Below are 19,250 nucleotides of genomic sequence, written 5' to 3'. Positions count from 1 at the left end.
ACCACTGGGGCCACCACACAGCTCTGCCACAGCCCCTTGACAGTCAGCTTCCAAGAACATACCGGACTGCCTCCAACAGCCATCTTGCCAGAAGGCCTTCACTCCTTCAAAGAGCTTACAGCATTCCCTTGCCCACTTGGCAACAAGTATCTCCCACCCGCTCCTCCTCTCTCAGCAAACACTGCTGCAGATAAAAGATCTCATTAGGAAAAGCAAACAAGAGGCAAGGAAGGAAAAAGCAGGCTTCGTTCGCATCTCAGAACAAGAAGAAACACTCCGTGCCCTTTAGGCAGCGTCCTACCTGCACATCCTGGCAAGAGCTTAGCAAGCTCAAGGCCTGGACCTCAGGGCACCGAAGGCAGCAGTCTGCCAGCATCTCTGGCCCATGACACCATGGCAGCCTGGGGCCTTTGAGCAAACACCTCCTTAGCTCACAGGGCTCCCCAGCTCCCCAACCTGGCAGCACTCCCCCTGCACTGTACTTCTCCCTCCAGCTACATTCTCCCATGCCGAGCACCAAGGCACTACAGCTACCAACCACCAGCCACCGAGCCCCACCACAGGCCATGCTTTTAGAGTGATGCAAACTGCATCCATCGCCCATTGCCTCTAAAATGGAGTTGCCAGCCAACATGCACAATTGCATCAGCAACACACACGGCACTGTACCACATATGAAAGCAGGCAGGGCACCCCTAAGTGCCCCACAACATACAAAGCCCGATTCCCCATCCTTCAACTCCCTTCTAGTCCTCCAAGGCCTTGCAACTGGCACTGCCCCTCAACATCCACTCACAGCCCAGGGCCTGCTCACTTACCACCTCCAGAAAGCACAGAGCAAGGGCTCCCACAAGGGCTGAGCAGGACAGCTCCTGCCTCCTGCTTGTGCCTCAACTTCCATGAAAACGAAATCTCTTTGAAAACGGGGACCATAACTTTGGGGGGATGACGTTCCTTCTGTCTCCTCCAACACCCTTTGCACTCCTTCTCCAGTGACTGCATACTCGGACAGAAACTCAGAGACCTCTAACGCGTTACACTTCCAAATGTGTCATAAAAGCAGGTGGACACCTGAAAGACAGCGACAGCATTTAGATCTTGCAGGAAAATCTCACAACCTCCCTGCTGTCTCTACAGGGGGAATTTCTACTTCACAGGAAGTGCAAGGTCAAACTCCATGTCCGTGTTCACCAGAGAACATCACCCACATTTTAAACGTAGCAGTACTAACTCAGGATGATGGAGTCGAACAGAATTTGTGTCAGATGGTATGGAACATCTACTTCTGCTTGACTGAGTAGTTGCATTTCCATATTGCTGTAGAGCTCTGCAGGGGTCAATCCCTCCTCTGGGCACATGCAACAAACTCAGGACTCACCTCACCACCAGCATCCAGGCCGTGTGTGTTCTCCTGACCAGTCAGCTGCTCACAGAGAGGTGACCTCGTGAGTCCAAACTCCCAGCACATGCCTGCTGCTGGCCGATGGGCTTCAGGGACAGAACTTTCCTCAAAATAACTTCCCCAGCCATGAACCACTGCTGCCCTGGCAGGCATTCGGACAAAAGAGACCTCACACTCGATGCCCGTGACTAACTGCCTGCTGCTGGTGGATCGGGGACTCAGGAAGACGGGACCTCACAGTCCCCTGCGCAGCCAGGTCTCCGTCACTGGCCGAGAAGTCTTTAAGCCAGCAATCACCTCACTAGGGCTTCCTCAGCCAGGAGACGAATCCTGGCTGATCAGCTGCTCGGGCAGAAATGATCTCAAAAACACATCCCAGCGCGGACCTGCTGCTGGCCCTGCTCACAGCCCCAGCAGCACTTTGGGAGCTCCTGCAGGAAAGCAGCCCCCTCGCCAGCACCACTGCCCCTGCCCCAGCGAGCGGGCACCCGCCGGCATCTGAACGCACCCGCAGCCCCCACCAGCCCCGCTCGCACCCGCTCTCACTCCCGCCCCCTTCACGCCTGCTTCGCTCCCTCCCCTCTTGCACCTCTCCCTTCTCTTGCCCTTTTCCCGCTCTGGACTCCGACTGGCTGTGAGAGCCATCACTCAAACCCATCCCCGCCCTCCTCCTCATGACAGCCAATAGCAGGGCTGCACTCAGGCGATGCCATGGCAACACTGCACCCTCCCAGCCTGGCAGCCAGCTCCGCCCCCTCCCCCGCGGGACGGCGCCATCTTGTGGGTGGCAGCGCGGGGCGCGGCGGGGCCTCGGGGCAGCCCGGCGCCAGGTGCCCGGGCAGTGCGGGGCCCCGGGCCCGGCCGCTCTGCCACAGGGGCCCTGCGGGGCTCCTCGCTGCCCTGCAGCCTGGGGGCCGTGCTGGGCTTGGAGGGCAGCCCTGGGGCCTGTGCTGGGCCAGCCCTCGTGCAGGCGATGGGGCCCTGGGAATGGCCAGGGTGCTGGAGCCTGTGGGCAACATGCTGCTGCCCTCGGGCAGGGCAGTGTCCTCTCGCCCCTCCTGCTCCGGCCCCTTCCCCAGGGTAGCCCAGGGCTCGGCAGCCCTCCCACTGCACCTGGCAGGGCTGGGCTGTGGCCAAGCAGGGGCTGCTCTGTGTGGGGCTGGGCTGTGCCCCGAGGGGTCGCTCCAGAGGGCTGAGGAGCCCCATGGGGGCACAGGGCAGCAAGGGGGAGACCAGCTCTGGGCTTGCTGGTACTAGAAAGAGGAGGTGTGGGGTCGTGAGAGGGCGGGAGGAAATGGCTTTGTTGGGCTCACCCGAGCACTGCCCAGAGAAAAATCCTTGCGTCAGTCAGGACTCTGGCAGTGGGGACTGTGCCTCCACCCATTTCCAAAGTGCTCTCCCAATTAGGCTTTCTTTTGCATGTAGACATTCGAGTCTAATTTGCACAAGGACACGGGCTATGACCTTCTCGAGATGGATTCTCTGAGCACAAAACATGCTGTGGCAACTTTAAAGCATGAAAGGAACAGAGGTTCTCTCAAACATGCAGAGGATGTGGGGTTATTACAAGGTGGTTTCCTTATTGTATATGGACATTCCCAGCAGGCTCTTGAGAGCCCCATGAGAGTGGTAGGATACCCCAGCCTCTGGGATGTAGGACCCGAATTCCTCTCAGAGTCAGACTGCAAATGAAGACCCAATCCCAGGGAAACCTGCCATGAATTCCCATCCCCCCCCCACACACCCGAAAAGGCAATGGAGCTGGCCCCACAGAAGCCTTGGGTCTCAGGGCATCTCCCGCCCCATGACCCAGGAGTCCTGGCAGTCCACTGAGCCAGATGGGACCCTCAGTGATGACTCTTGCGGCAGCACCCAGCCCTGTCCAGACACACCCACAGCCCTGGATTCAGTTACCAATCTTTGTGCAACATCTCGGGAAGAAGTACCCGAAGCCCTTACCCTCAGTGGAGGGCTGCAGGAGCCTTGGGAACAAGGAACTGTGGTCCAGGCAGATGGTGTCCATCCAGCAGTCCTCCTTGCTTGCCCCTTTGCCTTCGGCTCACTTCTGCAGCATAAGAGGCGGGACGTTCTTCTCTTCGCCCAAAACTCCTTTTCATAGGATCGTTAAGGTTGGAAGGGACCTCTGGAGGTCATCTAGTCCAACCCTCAAATGAGTGGCCCATACAGGGATCGAACCCACAACCTTGGTATTATTGGCACCCCGCTCTAACCAGCTGAGCTAAACCTAACCCCTTTTCATCGTGCTCCTGTTCCTCTGCATGTCAGCGACAGGTCCCAGCACAGCCCCATTAACTGCTGTCTCCAGTCTTGCCATGGAGCCACTACAAAGGGCAGTGGTAGGGAGTGTGGGAGCAGTGCCCAGCAGTGCCTGGGCCTTGCAGGGAAGTGTGGGCCCCCACCCAGGACACCACGGAGACCTCCCTGTGATGCAGCACATCCCGCTGTGACCTCAGCTCGTGTCACCTGGGGGTTCACTATGTCGTTGCCATGGAGATGGCACCGCTAGGGAGAGAGCAGAGAGATTTCCTCTCCCCTCCTGGAAAGCAGTCACCTCCCTTCCCCAGTTATTTTCCCAAACTTTCTGATAAATCCTTCAAGAATATCTCCAGATGGTGCCAAAGTCAGGGAAATACCTGAAGTAGGGAACTGGAGAGGTCACTTCTGGGCTCCTGCACTCCCTGGCTGCTGCACTAGGCAAATCTCCTAGGGTTGGTTTGGGGTTTGGCATTTTTACAGGATCAAAGTCAGGTGGGATGAGAAAGCACAAGGGGTGGCCACAGGCTGAGATGCTTTGGTGAGCCTCAAAACTGGTTGCTGCTGTGCATCGCTCTTTTGTGCAAAGTAGGGTGTAGGAGAATAAGGGACAGGACATAACCTTCCTGCTTTAGGCACCAAAGCAGGGTCTTAGATTTGGAAAGTCTTCGGCAAGGTTTCTCGCTCTGCGGTGCTTAAGACAGAGAGGATATGCCAGAAAAGAGCAAACACACATCATCCAGAGGCCTTTACCCAGGACCCTCGTCCCTGCCAGACTCTGTGGGCCAGAGCCATGGGCCAGGCCGCGTAGCCAATCTGGGGAAGTTTTCCCATTTCCCATGAACCTTTCCTTCTGTGTGAGCCTGAGGAAAGCCAAGTCTCATCTCTGGGCTTCAGATGGTCCTTGGGCTTTTCAGTGTCCCCCTGGGGCTCTGCTTCTCCCCTGGGTACGCTCCTCAGCCCCCTGCCCTTCCCCACACCAGCACCCTGGCTCCTCCAGGGATCTGTGCAGCCCGAACACTCTGGATCCGCACTGGCACCCTTGCTCTCCCATGGTCTGTACAGCCCTGGCACCTGGATCTCCCACATTTGAGGATTCGAGGCTTCTCAGGACACCCCTCATACTGCAGCGCTGCTGTCCGGGCTCTGGTGCAGAGCCGACGAGGCAGTGCAATGCCTCAGGGCCTGCATTTGGACTCATTCAGGAATTCGTAAGAGCAGCCCCCAGCTCAGCAGCTGCCAAAGCTTGCGAGTGTCCCTACAGCCAACCTTCCTGCTTGCTCTTCCTAGTCTCTGCAGAGTGCTGGGGCAAGTCTTGCAGAAGGGAGACTCCACCCACCTTAAATACTGCCAGAGATGTGCTTTTCCAAGTCCCTACAGAAGGAGTTAGCTTGCTTAGTCAGCCTCTAGTCATCTGTGACGCAGGGAGCCCAACTCTACCTGCTGGCATCTCTGTCCTTTCTCTGCCTTGCCTCTGTGTGCCTACCCAGTCTTCTCCATGCACTAGAGGCATGGGAAGTGTTGCCTGAGAGAACTCACCTGAAGCTATGACACCTTCTGGAGATGAAGGCCTGATGGAGGCAAGTCTGGGACGTGGCTGTGCCCCCATGTCCTCTCCTACTCCCAGCCCGAAGGCTAAGAAAGTTCTCTGGGGAGAGCAGTTGGTTTCGTATGGCTGGGATGGGTTTTCCTCAATATCCCTGGGTCCTGCCTGCATTGCTCTGAGTGCCCAGAAAATTCCTCTTCGCTAGGGGCTTGCATCAATGTTTTCCAGACTTTTGTACAGAAGATGTGGTTCATCAGGGCTTTCTGCATTTCTGTGAGCCTCTTGGTGTTCTTGGTGCTGAGTCCGTGAATCGCACCTACTGAGAGGAGACAGAACAAAACTCAAGAAGTCAAAGTCAGCAGCAGATCCCAAAGTTTTATAGAGCATTAATGGATCCCACTGAGGGCCATTTTAGCAACAACAACTCACCCAGATCTAATTAGAGCAGAAAACTGTAATCACTGATTACAGGTAGGCAAAGGAAATGTGCAGGGGGCTCTGGTGACATGTAAACCCTTGAGGTGTTTTCTCAAACAAAAAAGCCAAGTACAGCCATGGAGCCGCTGGGATGGGAGATCCTTTCCCTGCTGCGTTGCCCAGGGCTCCTCCTGGGGCCTGTGTGCAGGTTCAGCGTGCGCAATGCTGAGGGCAGGACAACGGGGTGACACCGCTCAGAGTCCCCAGAGGGGCAAGGGAGAGACAAAGAGGCCCTGGTGTCTGCTGGTAGGCCTCGGTGGCAGACACAACAGTCACAGTTCCGCCAGGAGAAGGGGCACAAGAGCCGGGGGCCGGAGGCGGCCTAGGCCGGGCCGGGCCTTCCCCAGCCGCTGCTGCCACACAGCCGGGCCGCGGCGGCTCTGGCTGCCCCCGCGCGCACGGCCGCTCGCTCTGCCCAGCCCGCGGCCCTCGGCCCTGGCGCGGCAGCTCCCGGCGCTGCGGCTAAAGGCTCCGGGCGGCCCCGGGCCGGGAGACGCTGCCCCGTGGCAGCAGCCGCCTCTCGCCCCCTCCCTGCCCGCGGGGCCGGGCAGCCCCGGACCCGCCCCCGCCCCGCCCCTCACCGCCCTCCTCTGGGCCACTGCGCATGCTCCGCCCTGCCCGGACACGCCACGCCCCTCTTGGCCACGCCCCTCCCGTCCCCTCATGGCCCCGCCCCTCCCCACCCGGCCCCTGCACTGCGCACGCGCACTGCTGCCTCCCTCCAGCCCCTCCCTGGTGTCCCGCCCCGGGAGGCCACGCCCCACGGGAGCCACTGGGGGAGAGCGGGGTGGGCGGGGCTGCAGGGTGAGAGGCGTCACTTCCGGGTGTGGGGGCGGGGCCTGTGTGCCCACGGCTGCGTGGGGAGATGCTGCTGCCGGGTGCTGCTGCCGCAGGGCACCGCTCTGCCCCGGGGCCTGGGCGAGTCTGCGGGAGGGGAGGGGAGGGGAGAGGAGAGGAGAGGGGAGGAGAGGAGGGATGGGAGAGAAACCTCTGCGCTGCGCTGGGGGCAGCTGCTGCCTGTGAGCACCCCGGGGACGCGGCGGGGGTTTTCAGCCCGCGCTGTGGCCTGGCGGGTGCTGAGAAGCCCTGAGCTGTGATAGCTGTAGCACTGGGGACCGCGCAGGCAGCTGGGCAGGAGGGAGAGGAACAGAGCAGCCACTGCCTGTGCTGCTTCTGGCCGTGGATGTTCTCCCCTTGTGGAAAGGGGAGAAGTGGCCGAGTGGACAGCGAAGTGGATTGAGAACTGGCTGAAAGGCAGAGCTCAGAGGGTTGTCATCAGTGGCGTGGAGTCCAGTTGGAGGCCTGTGGCTAGTGGCGTCCCCCAGGGCTCAGTACTGGGTCCCATCCTGTTTGACTTTTTCATCAGTGACCTGGATGAGGGGACGGAGTGCCACCTCAGCAAGTTTGCTGATGATACCAAGCTGGGAGGAGTGGCTGACACACCTGAGGGTCGTGTAGAGTGCAGAGTCCTGCACCTAGGGATAAATAACCCTAGGCACCTGCCTGAGAGTTCTGTCTGGCTCGGGAGACAATGTGGCAGCCAGGGCTCCTGGGTCCTGGGGCTGGGGGTTAGGGCTGCCCTAATCCCCAAGGCTCTTCTGGGGATGAGGGAAATCCAGGGCCAGGTATCCCTGGGAGTGGGATGCCTTTGGGGTGCCAAAAGGCACCTTTGTCAATGCAAGAGTGACCTCCCCAGGGCCCCTTTCTAGCTAATTCCCTGACTTTGGCATTATCTGGAGACATTCCTGAAAGGATTTATCAGAAAATTTTGGAAAATAACTGGGGGAAGGGAGGGGATTGCTTTCCAGGATGTGAGAGGAAATCTTCGTGCTCCCTGGCTGGGCCATCTCCACGGCAATGACATAGTGAGCCCCCAGATGACACGAGCTGAGGTCACAGCGGGATGTGCTGCATCACAGGGAGGTCTCCGTGGTGTCCTGGGTGGGGGCCCTCACTTCCCTGTGAGGCCCAGGCACTGCTGGGCACTGCTCACGCAGTCCCCACTGCAGTCCTTCGTAGTGGCTCCGTGGCAAGCAGGGGGCACAGGAGGCAATGGGGCTGTGCTAGGACCCCTTGTCGACATGCAGAGGAGCAGCAGCATGTTGGAAAGGAGTATTGGGTGATGAGATGGGAAGAGCGTCCCTCGTCCTGGGCTTGAGAGGTGAGCTGAGGGCAAAGGGACAAGTGAGATGGAGGACTGCTGCGTGGACGCCATCACCCAGGAATGCACTTCTTTGTTTCCAGTGCTTTTGTAGCTTTCCAGTGAGGATTGACACCGTTTGCATCCTTTTATGATTCTAACTTGGCAGAGCAGATTTGGGGCTCAGAGATGCGATCCTGAGATGGCCACAGCCTCTGTCCTCCTGCACATCGGGCTCCAATCTCTGCACCGAAAAGAAAGCCTGTTTGGGAGAGCGCTTTGTGACCAGGTGGAGGTGCCATTGTCACCCTGTAAGTCCTGGCTGCCCCAAGGACATTTCTGTGTGGGGTGCGGTGCTGGGGTGAGCCCAACATGGACATCTCCCCCAACGCTCCTCACGACCCCACACCTCCACTCCTTGGCACAGGCAGGCTCAGAGCTGGTCTCCCCCTTGCTGCCCTGTGCCCCCATGGGGCTCCTCAGCCCTCTGGAATGACCCCTCGGGGCACAGCCCAGCCCCACACAGAGCAGCCCCTGCTTGGCCACAGCCCAGCCCTGCCAGGTGCAGTGGGAGGGCTGCCAGCCCTGGGCTACCCTGGGGAAGGGGCCGGGGGGGCAGGAGGGGCGAGAGGACACTGCCCTGCCCGAGGGCAGCAGCACGTCACCCGCAGGCTCCAGCGCCCCGGCCATTCCCAGGGCTCCATCGCCTGCACGAGGGCTGGCCCAGCACAGGCCCCAGGGCTGCCCTCCAAGCCCAGCACGGCCCCCAGGCTGCAGGGCAGCGAGGAGCCCCGCAGGGCCCCTGTGGCAGAGCGGCCGGGCCCGGGGCCCCGCACTGCCCGGGCACCTGGCGCCGGGCTGCCCCGAGGCCCCGCCGCGCCCCGTGCTGCCGCCCACAAGATGGCGCCGTCCGGCGGGGGAGGGGGCGGAGCTGGCTGCCAGGCTGGGAGGGTGCAGTGTTGCCATGGCATTGCCTGAGTGCAGCCCTGCTATTGGCTGTCATGAGGAGGAGGGCGGGGATGGGTTTGAGTGATGGCTCTCACAGTCAATCGGAGTCCAGAGTGGGAAAAGGGCAAGAGAAGGGAGAGGTGCAAGAGGAGAGGGAGCGAAGCAGGCGCGAAGGGGGCGGGAGTGAGAGCGGGTGCGGGCGGGGCTGGTGGGGGCTGCGGGTGCGTTCAGATGCTGGCGGGTGCCCGCTCGCTGGGGCAGGGGCAGCAGTGCTGGCGTGGGGGCTGCTTTCCTGCAGGGGCTCCCGAAGGGGCTGTTGGGGCTGTGAGCAGGGGACCCAGCGCCCTGTCACCAAGGGGAACTGACCTGCGAGCCAGGCGTGCCGGCCTGCCCCGAGCAGCTGGGCTGGGGCGGCTCGGTGGCGTTTGGGTGCAGGGAGCTTTGCCTGTGTTGTGGGTATGAGATGCATTTTCAGGTGCTTCCCTGATCTGGTGCTGCCCCTGCAGCCCCCAGGTGCTGCTGAGAGCTGTGTTTGGGAGCTGCAGGGCAAAGTGAGAGCAGGTTGCTGGTGTCCTTGCGAGGTCTCGTGCGCGAGTCGTCGTGCTTGCTCCATGCCTCTTGGTTTGCTCCAGGACCTGTGACCCTGGGAGCAGACTGAAGGGTGTTTGCAGAAGAGTTCTGTTAGCTGTGAGGTGTTTTGCTGTCCAGGGGCCTTGGAAGTTGACGAACGACCAGTTTCAAACTCAGCAATTGAAATATCCTGGACAGAGTCCTTCCCCATGTCTGACATTGTCAGCACATAACATCGGAGAGTGTTTGTTGTGCTTGATGTGTAGAGGATTTGCTGGGTTTGTTCAGCATTTGCGAAGGAAGTAGACTTCTGAGATGCAGGAAGGCTTCTCCCTCTGCCTGGGACATGAAGCACTGCTCCTCTTGCTACATATAGAGACTGCCTAGGCTAAAGCTGATCTTTTTTTTGGGGGGCTGCAACTGCTATGTAATGGGTGCTTTGCTGCTGTGAATCAGGGAGGCCATTCGGGAGCTGGCTCGGCCTTGGGAAAAGGCAGGGGGAGCTGCAGGCAGCAACAGGGTGGGCAGTGAGGTCCCTAGTGTTTAAAGGGCTGTATCAGAAAACGCCCCGTGTCCATCAAGGCTCTGTAGGTAGCTGGCAGGCCTGGAGGAGGCCCAGGGCTCAGCTGCTGCTGATGAGGTCACTTCTGCCCGCGTTCCTGATAGGCCAGCTGGAGGGGGGAGGCGTGGCTGTGGCTTGTGATGTCACTCCCAGCGGAGCAGTGGATAGGGCAGCAGCAGGTCCGTGCTGGGATGTGTTTTTGAGATCATTTCTGTCCGAGCAGCTGATCAGCCAGGATTCGTCTCCTGGCTGAGGAAGCCCTAGTGAGGTGATTGCTGCCTTAGAGGCTTCTCGGCCAGTGACGGAGACCTGGCTGCGCAGGGGACTGTGAGGTCCCGTCTTCCTGAGTCCCCGATACACCAGCAGCAGGCAGTTAGTCACAGGCATTGAGTGTGAGGTCTCTTTTGTCCAAATGCCTGCCAGGGCAGCAGTGGTTCGTGGCTGGGGAAGTTATTTTGAGGAAAGTTCTGTCCCTGAAGCCCATCGGCCAGCAGCAGGCATGTGCTGGGAGTTTGGACTCACGAGGTCACCTCTCTGTGAGCAGCTGACTGGTCGGGAGAAGCTACATGGCCTGGATGCTTATGGTGAGGTGACTCCTGGGTTTGCTGCGTGTGCCCAGAGGAGGGATTGACCCCTGCAGAGCTCTACAGCAGTAGTGAAAGGCAACTAATTAATCAAGCAGATGTTCCCCATCATCTGACACAAATTCTAGTCCACTCTGTCATCCTGAGTTTGTACTGCTACGTTTAAAATGTGGGTGATGTTCTCTGGTGAACATGGACATGGAGTTTGACTTTGCATTTGCTAAGTTGCTAAGCAGAAGCTTGCAGCCTACCACTGGTCATCTAGGGAGTCCAACTAGACTTTTTAAACTACTGAATAAATCTAGTGGTGGTGTATGCAGTGGTGCTAGTAATCTGTTATTCCCAGAGTGTGTGTGTGTGCTTTAGAAATTCCCCCTGTCAAAACAGTAGGGAGCTTGTGAGATTTTCCTGCACGGTCTGAATGCTGTCGCTGTCTTTCAGGTGTCCACCTGCTTTTACGACACATTTGGAACTAACACATTGGAGGTTGGTGTTTTTCTGTCCGCGTATGCAGTCCCTGGAGAATGGTTGCAAAGACTGTTGGAGGAGACAGAAGGAATGTCACCCCCAAACAGGTATGGTCCACATTTTCAAAGAGATTTCTTGTTCAGGGAAGTTGAGGCACAAACGAATGGCAAGAGGTGGCCTGATCAGTCCTTGTGAGAGCGCTCCTCTGCTTCCTGGAGATGGGAAGTGACCAGGTATAGGACTGTGAGTGGATGCTGAGAGGCAGTGCCTGTTGCAGAGCCTTGGAGGACTAGAAGGGAACTGAAGAGCTGGAGAGTTGGGCCTGCTGTGTTGTGGGACACTTGGGGTGCCCTGCGTGTTGCTGATGCAGAGGTGCGTGTTTGCTGGCAACCCTGTGTGAGGCGAGCAGAGGTGGATGCAGGGTGTCACAGCGCAGGGGTGCCCTGTGGGGGGCTGTGTGGGTGGGCTGGTTTTGGTGCTCAGCATGGGAGGAGATAGCTGGAGAGAGTGGTGCTGTGCGTGGGGAGTGCTGCCAGACTGGGGAGCTGGGGAGTGCCTCAAGGTGAGGGTGTGAATATGCTCGCCAGGCCTAGGCCGCCCTGGTATCATGGGCCAGAGTTGCTGGCAGCCTGCTGCCTTTGATGCACTGAGGTTCAGGCCTTGGGGTTGCTAAGCGCTTTCCGGGATCTGCAGCATGGAGGCTGCCTAAAGGCCAGGGAGTGTTTCTCCTTGCTCTACAATGTGAAGCAAGCCTGCATTTTCCCTCCATTGTTCTCTTTTCCTTTGGTTCATGAGAGCTTTGGTCTGCAGCAGTGTTTGCTGAGAGGAGAGGACGTTGTGGGAGATGCAACTTGCTGGCTGGGCATTGGCCTGCTGGAAGCTCTTTGAAGGAGTGAAGGCCTTGTGGTGTGGTGGTCTCTGGAGAAGGGCAGATATGTTCTTAGGAGCTGACTGTCAAGGGGCTGAATCCTTCCTGTAGGAGATCTGTTTGGAAGAGTGCCTTTGAATGGGAGCAGCAAGGAAAAGTGTCCTGCGAGGGATGCGCAGCCCAGGTTTCTCTTTCTTCCAGGTGCAGTGTCTGCAAGTTACCCCACCATCCTGCTGTAGTGTGACCTTTCTGTGCTGCAGCAAGGAAATAAGCAAGCAGCCACGTGTAGCCATCAGTGTGCTAGGTGTGGTGTGGTTAGGTGCTGACACTGCTGACCCTGGCAAGGTGGAAGGTGCTGGATTTTGTCTGCACTTTTGGTGGTTGTGAGGAGCCCCATGTAGCTCTAGCTGCATTGCTTGGAGTAGCTGGAGTCAAGGCAGTGGTGATGAGCACATACATCCTACCACTAACCTCCCAGCTGTTTGGCATGCATTATGTTCCCTCTGTTCTGCGATTTCATTTTCATGGAAGTTGAGGCACACGCGAGAGGCAAGCGCTGGCCTGATCAGCCCCTGTGAGAGTGCATGCTCGCTATTTCTAGGAGGTGGTAAGTGAGCAGGTCCTGGGCTGTGAGTGGATTTTGAGAGGCAGTGCCTGTTGCAAGGCCTTGGAGGACTAGAAGGGAACAGAAGGGCTTGGGACTGGGGCTTTCTGTGTTATGGGGCACCTGGGGATGCCCTGTCTGCTGCTGTCTATAGTAGGGAGGGCAGCGAGCAGAGCAGTGCTTAGGAGTGTGCAAGTGGCGAGTGTCCTGCATGCATCTCTTCTGGCTGGCACTTGGTTGCATGTAGCCGACCAGCCAGCAGAGCGGGGCAGAGACAGGGTGCTCGTAGACTGGCTGGCTCAGCAGAGGTCTGGCGTGAGGTTGAGGGCTGTTGCAGTGCTGAGTTGCTCTGCCAGTGTCAGACACCCTTTCCAGTGAAGCTGCTCCCTGGGCTGATCGCTCTACCTAGGCACTAGAAATGGAAGTGACATGCTGTTGTCCTTGTGTAGGTGCTCCAGGGCAAAGGCTCACAGCTTGGATTTCAGGGTAATAATGAAAAGGCAAGACCAACTGTTCCCTTTTGTGTCTTGCCAGGAGATGAAAGCCATTTACAGAAGATTGTTATGTCCAGAAGGACAACAGCATAGTCAAGGGCCATGAGAGTGGCCCAGGTGAGTTTCTCCTCTGTGAATCTATTTGTGTGTGCACTGTTTCCAGGTCTAGGTGAGGCTGAGGTGAAATAGCTCTTGCCAGTATCTCCACCACCCTTGCAGTCATTCAAAACACTACTGCAGATGCCTTAAAAAATCTACAAAGAGGAGAAGTGAGAGCGCTCTCTCAATTAGCCATCCAAAATCGATGGGCCCTAGATTAGCTGTTGGCCACACAGGGCGGAGTGTGTGTACTGCTATACACCGCCTGTTGCTTGTATGCAAACAAATCAAAAGAATGGAGTATGATGTAAATGTCATTCAATGACATGTTTGTACCTTCCATCAAAGACCCAAAGAGCACTCGCTGGCTAATACCCCGTCAATAGATTGGTCACGGTTGCAGTCATGGCTCCCAGATCTGGGAGCATGGGCAGGCATATTTTAATCATTTTAATGTTATTTCTGGCAGGAGGAACTGTGCTTTTCTGTTGTGTCTCATGCATGGGTCCAGTGTGCTCAACTTGCCTCTCATGTGTAAGGGGATATAAGTATAGACCGGGTAACACTGAGAGCAGGTACGCATGAAGTAAACGGAGGGAATGTTGAGGACATTTCCATTACGCTCTAGTTTTGCAGGAAAAGAACATGAAAGATTGCACGCTCTGCAAGCAGAACATCTTACCTGATGTTGCCTTAGCCATGTTTCTCGTACAAAGGTGAAGATCTGCAAAGAAGCCAGTTTAATCCAGTCAGCAGGACAAAGGTACAACACTAGAAGAGGTGCAAAATCAGCATCAGCTAATGGATGATTTTAAGATGGACCATATGAGGCTGGCATGGAACTATCTGGTACTCTAACACAACAAGGGGATTGGTAGAACTAAGAATCATGCATAGATCTAGTTGGTTATGTAAACTAAAGTATTGGATATGTAACAACTTACTGTTGCTTGAAAGTCATAACAAAAAGCTGCTCAGGGTGCTTTCTTCTGCTGCAAACCAAGAGGAACCTTGCTCATAACAATAAAAATTACAAAACTTAGAAAAATCTGACTCCTGCTGCTCATTACCAGTGCTTGTGAGCAAACAAAAGAGAAAAGATAATTTTAATATTGGGCTCAGTTTGAGGACCTCCTCCAGCTGCTGTAAGCCCTGGTCTGCCATGGAAGTAGCTGCTTCCCTCTCCTGTAATCCTCTTCCTACTCAAGAGCTCGTTTTCAGACAGAAATCCCTCTCACTACAAAACGGCACGGACTGTCATGGGCTGAGAGAAGGACCAGAAGCAATGGTCCATGTGCTGCTGCAGCAGGGTTTTACACCCTCCTTAGCTCCATGTGTCAACAGCCCCCAACCTACCACTGTGACAAGAGAAAAAAAAATGGAGCTCCAGTGCTGAGCTTCATGAGCTGGGCTAGGTTTCTCGCACGCTCATTTACTTTGCTCGAGCCCCTGCCTTAGGGCTGCACTCAAGAGCCAGGCCGTAGCCCCTGGACTGCCTTTTCTCCTTGTGCCCTGGCACAGCCAGAATGAAATTAAGCGCTTGAGTTGGAAGGCTGGGGGGAATGGAGATAAAACCATTAATTCATTGCAATTAATAGGAAACCTAATTTTTTTCTTTTAGAAAAAGACTTTTCTTGTTCTCCATTTCCTGCTTTTTCTCTTTTTTTCTCTTCCTACCCATGGGGCTCTGTTCTCACCAGAAATCCCTCCCTTATCAATGTGTACAAGTACTTGAAGGGAGGGTGTCAAGGGGACGGGGAGAAACTCTTTTCAGTTGCCCCGTGTGACAGGACAAGAGGCAATGGGAAGAAATTGAAGCACAGGAAGTTCTGCCTGACCGTGAGGGGGAATTTCTTCACTGTGAGAGTGACGGAGCACTGGAACAGGTTGCCCAGAGAGATTGTGGGGTCTCCTTCTCTGGAGATATTCAAAGTCCGCCTGGACGCAACCCTGCCCAACATGCTCCAGGTGACCCTACTGAGCAGGGAGGTTGGACTAGATGATCTCCAGAGGTCCCTTCCAACCTTACTGATTCTATGATTCTATGAAATTCAGCAGCTGCCAGTATTTCAGGAGGTAAAACTCAAGGCAGCAAAAAGAAAAATAAAAAAATACCCACACCTGTGTCCTCCAGTTCAGCTTTTAGACACAGACACGTTTCACGCTGATCCTTCACTCACACCTCACCAGCATTTGTTTCCCAGCAGACACAAAGCAGAACCCAGCCTCCTCCAGGGAACACCCAGGGATAACTACAGACAGGCTGAACAGGGGCTGGGGAAGCTCTGGGGGGAAGGACTAGCCGCGGCAGGGCAGGCTCATCCCCCCATGGAGAGGGGCTGCGAGGGGAAGGGCTGCTCACAGCTCCCGCTCGACCCCAGGACACTTCGCAGGGGCTTCTCAGGAGGAAGCTCCAGGCAGGGATGACACCAAAGCCAAGGAGCTTCCCCACGTCTCTGCTTTCAGGTCCCTGCTGCTGGGGTGGGGGGAAGGGAGAGGAGCTGCCAAGTCTGGACAAGAACCCAAGACTCCAAAACTGGTGGAGAGACCAGCAGGTCTGCAAGGAAGCTCAGAAAGTGCCTTCCCCCACTCCCCACCCACGCACAGCACCAGCAGCACCTTTGCTGGCCCCAGCAGGATCTGTCCCCGCTGCCCCTGAGCACCTGCCAACACGCAGATGTCCCTCAACACTGCCCTGCTGCCCGGAGGCGTCTGTGGGGCAGAGCTGAGCGCACAGGGCTGTGATGGGGCTGTGGGTCAGTGCTCTCCTGAGGAGACGTCACCTTCAGACCCTTGACTGCTTCTGGGAGGTGTCCTGTGGGACTCAAGTGCCCTCCAGAAGGGCACAGATCTCCCGCTGCCGCTTTGCTGCAATACCTGAAAGCCTGGTTCTGGCCATGGCCTTCAGGAGCCTTCACGTTTCCTGTTCCTCACGGTGCCCACAGCCGGGCTGGGTGCAGAGAGGAGCTGGGGACCTGCCCCGGGGAAAGCAGGGCTGTCAGCAGGGGCACCGGGGCGCTGGCTGCCTCCTGCCTCCAGCCTGCTGCCCCCACCAGAACCGCTGCACCCGCGGCCTCTCCTCACAGCAGGGACGGCGCTGAGAAACGGCCACCGCCGCCGGCACCGAGCCGCCAGGAGAAGGGGCGCAATCATTCCCCTCCCTTTTCCCACCTGCTTCTATTCAAACAGCCACCCATTTCCTCAGCTCTAGGACACTCACAGCTACAGTACAAAAACACAACATACCTCCTTGCAGAACTACAACTACATCCTACCATGCCAGGCAGCCTTAGTTGCCTGCTGCCTAAGACAACTGTAGCCTCATGTTCGGTGCTTATGCGCTGCCTTCAGCAGGTTATTCAGTAGGCACCAAGTGGGCACAGGGCACATTCTCAGCATCTTTGGGACTGATCCTTATTCCTTCTTATCAGCAGGAAAACCTGTATTGGTACACCCCAGTGTCAGGGAAATGATACATGAGGTATGCCTTAAACAAGCTGTTTCCAGAGCTAGGAAGCGGTGAGAGATGGCAGGCCTGGTGCAGGCAAGACAGTGCTGCCCCCTGCATTAACTCCCCCATCCTGACTAAAGATTAAGGGCAGGTGCGCACAGAAAGGTCCTACCATGGTCATGGCAATAGAGAGGTCAAGTCAACCACCTGGAACCCCTACTCCCCCAGACCCATTTTGAGAACTTTCTGAACAACGCAGTATGCCTGCTCAAACTTTCGGACAAAATTCTGCCTCAGGGGAGGATCTCGGAAAAAAAGAAACTATACAAGGTGCAAGATAAGGCAGGTAACTGCCAGCCCACTTTCCAGGAACCTCCAGTCAAGGACAACGCGGGACAAGACATCACTGGAACCGAGGGTGGTGATCTCTCTCTTCCCTATCGTCTCTCCTTCTCTTCCTTTCCTTTTCCCCTTTTCTCTCCTTCAGCCTCCTCTAACTCACTGATAATGTAGGGTGCCGAAAGTTCATTTTGCTACTGTGGCATAACATACGGTATAAAATAGCTAGGATTGCACCTGGGACCGCTTAGTCCTTCCTCTTGTGTAGTCAATAAACAGGTTTAATTGGATTTATCAGTTGCTTGGTGTTGACTTCACCTTTATTTGTCCATGGGGTATCATGAAACCTAGCGCAATCTGTTTTGAGACCCAGGGTCGCAGATTTGTATTGTGACATTATTTAGAGAAATTGGAGTATTATGCTCATCCCTCTCCACTGGGAATGACCTGGGCTCAACAACATTGGCACGACCCACAGGCAGTGACAGACGGAATAACCCTGTTGACTAAAGAGCGGAATTTGAAACGCGGCAAAGGGAAAGCCGTAGTCCGCGCAGTGTTAGGGGCAGCCCCCACAGCTGCCCAGCAGGAGAACCAAGCTAATCGGCGAGCGGAAAAGGGGGCGGTTCAATCCTTGCATGACCTGGTAAAAGCAATGCAGGAACAACTCAAGGCTGAGACTGAGAGCCTCAGGGAACAGCTAGCAAGAGAGCAGGAGAACAAAAAGCGTTTAGAGGCGTCCTTGGAGAGGGCATGGAGGAGAGAACAGGAGGCCCTTTCCAGGTCACAGATAATTTGGGGTAAGTGGTATAGTGGTATTTTGGAAGGGGAAAATAAAGTGTCGGAGTCATGTGACTCGTGCTATCCCATAGAAGAATTAGAGCACCTGGGGGAAAAATATCCTAAGGAGAAGGGGGAGGTAGTGTTGAGACCCCTAATAAAAGCAGATAGTAGAGATGACATAGAGCCAAAGTTACAGTCTGTACTGTTCCCCACTCCTCTACAGAGTTAGCCAAAATTTGGGAGAAATATTCTAGGGAACCAGGAGAAACAGAAACTGAGTATGTCTGGAGAGTCTCGCTTACCGGCGGAGATCGTATAATGTTGTCGGAGGAAGAAGCTCAGGGTTATTGGGGACCTGGGGTATTTGTCACTGCGAACGACCCTCGGGAGCCTTGGTCCCTAACCCAAAGGGCAGCATATCGGGCAGGAGGTTTAGACCCCTTAGAGAGGGGAGACCCAGTCAGCACTGACATGGCTAACATCAAGCGGCTGACTGAAAGTACTCAGAAAGTGGCTTGCCTCCCATTAATGAATCAGAGGCAAATAGTCCCTAGGAAACCCTCTCCAATGTTAATGAGAGCAGATCCTGCCTGAACGACCCCCATATAATGACCCCCTGCCAGACAGTTTAATAGCTTATGCGGTCCAACTTCAGGATCAGCTGAGAGCTATACGCTGCGGACAACGTTTTATAACTAGGACACGGTTTGTGTACTTTCCTTTTATCACACCCGACACTAAGCCTTCACTTATGGCAAGGAGTTTCCTATACTTTGAGTCTACGTATAGTCTACATATAGGTTTTAAAAATTCTTCAGAAACTACCTTTTACTGCTTCTGTAAGAATTTCTGTAAGTTCTGCTTCTGTAGAATTTTTTCAAGCACACAAATGTATTGCTGCCTCAGTTTACCTACAGATACACTCAACAGAACACATCTCTGATGTTAAAGCAAGGCAAGGAAACCCCATCAGGGCCTCTATTTATACATATTCTGTGATAAGGGTTATCTTACTGAAGAGCCTACTGCAAAGCACAGGGACAGTAGAATTCTGCGTTGAACTATTTAGCTTTTTTGCCTAATCGCTCCAAAAAAAGATACAATTCCTCTTAAAAGAATCCACCTGGTCCATGTGATGAATCACCTCAGGGTTAAGAGGGGCACTTTCTGCATTTTCTGGCTACAACCTCCATTGCACACATGGACAACGGAAAACATCACATCAGCTTCCAGCACTATTCTTTGGGAGCAGCAAGAGAAAAAAAGAGAAAAGGGAAAGAAGAGCTCATGTCCTATCCCACTTTCTTCCCTCAACGCATGGCAGGAGCCCTTCTCTTTTGCTGTGTCGCTTTCACTCGTTGGAAAAGGGGGAAGCCACCAGCACCTCCTCTGTAAAGTCCTTGGTGATCTACTGGGGAGGAAGACTGCAAGCTGCATGTTATCCTGCCAGGGAAAACACGAACATTTCCAACCATACTTGCCTCCAAGCACACTTAGCTTGCTCCAGGTAAAGACCAGCACACCAAGTTGCAACTGGACGTCTCCAAGATGCTCACTTGCAGTTTAGAGGCCAGTCAGCAGGGTGACTCTCTCCACCTGGAAAGGAGTATCATAAAAACCACACAGACTCTGAACACCAAG

This window comes from Rhea pennata, unplaced genomic scaffold (assembly GCF_028389875.1).
Source record: "Rhea pennata isolate bPtePen1 unplaced genomic scaffold, bPtePen1.pri scaffold_40, whole genome shotgun sequence".
NCBI lineage: Eukaryota > Metazoa > Chordata > Aves > Rheiformes > Rheidae > Rhea > Rhea pennata.
The sequence above is the reverse complement of the archived record's forward strand: the minus strand, read 5'-3'. Positions refer to the sequence as shown.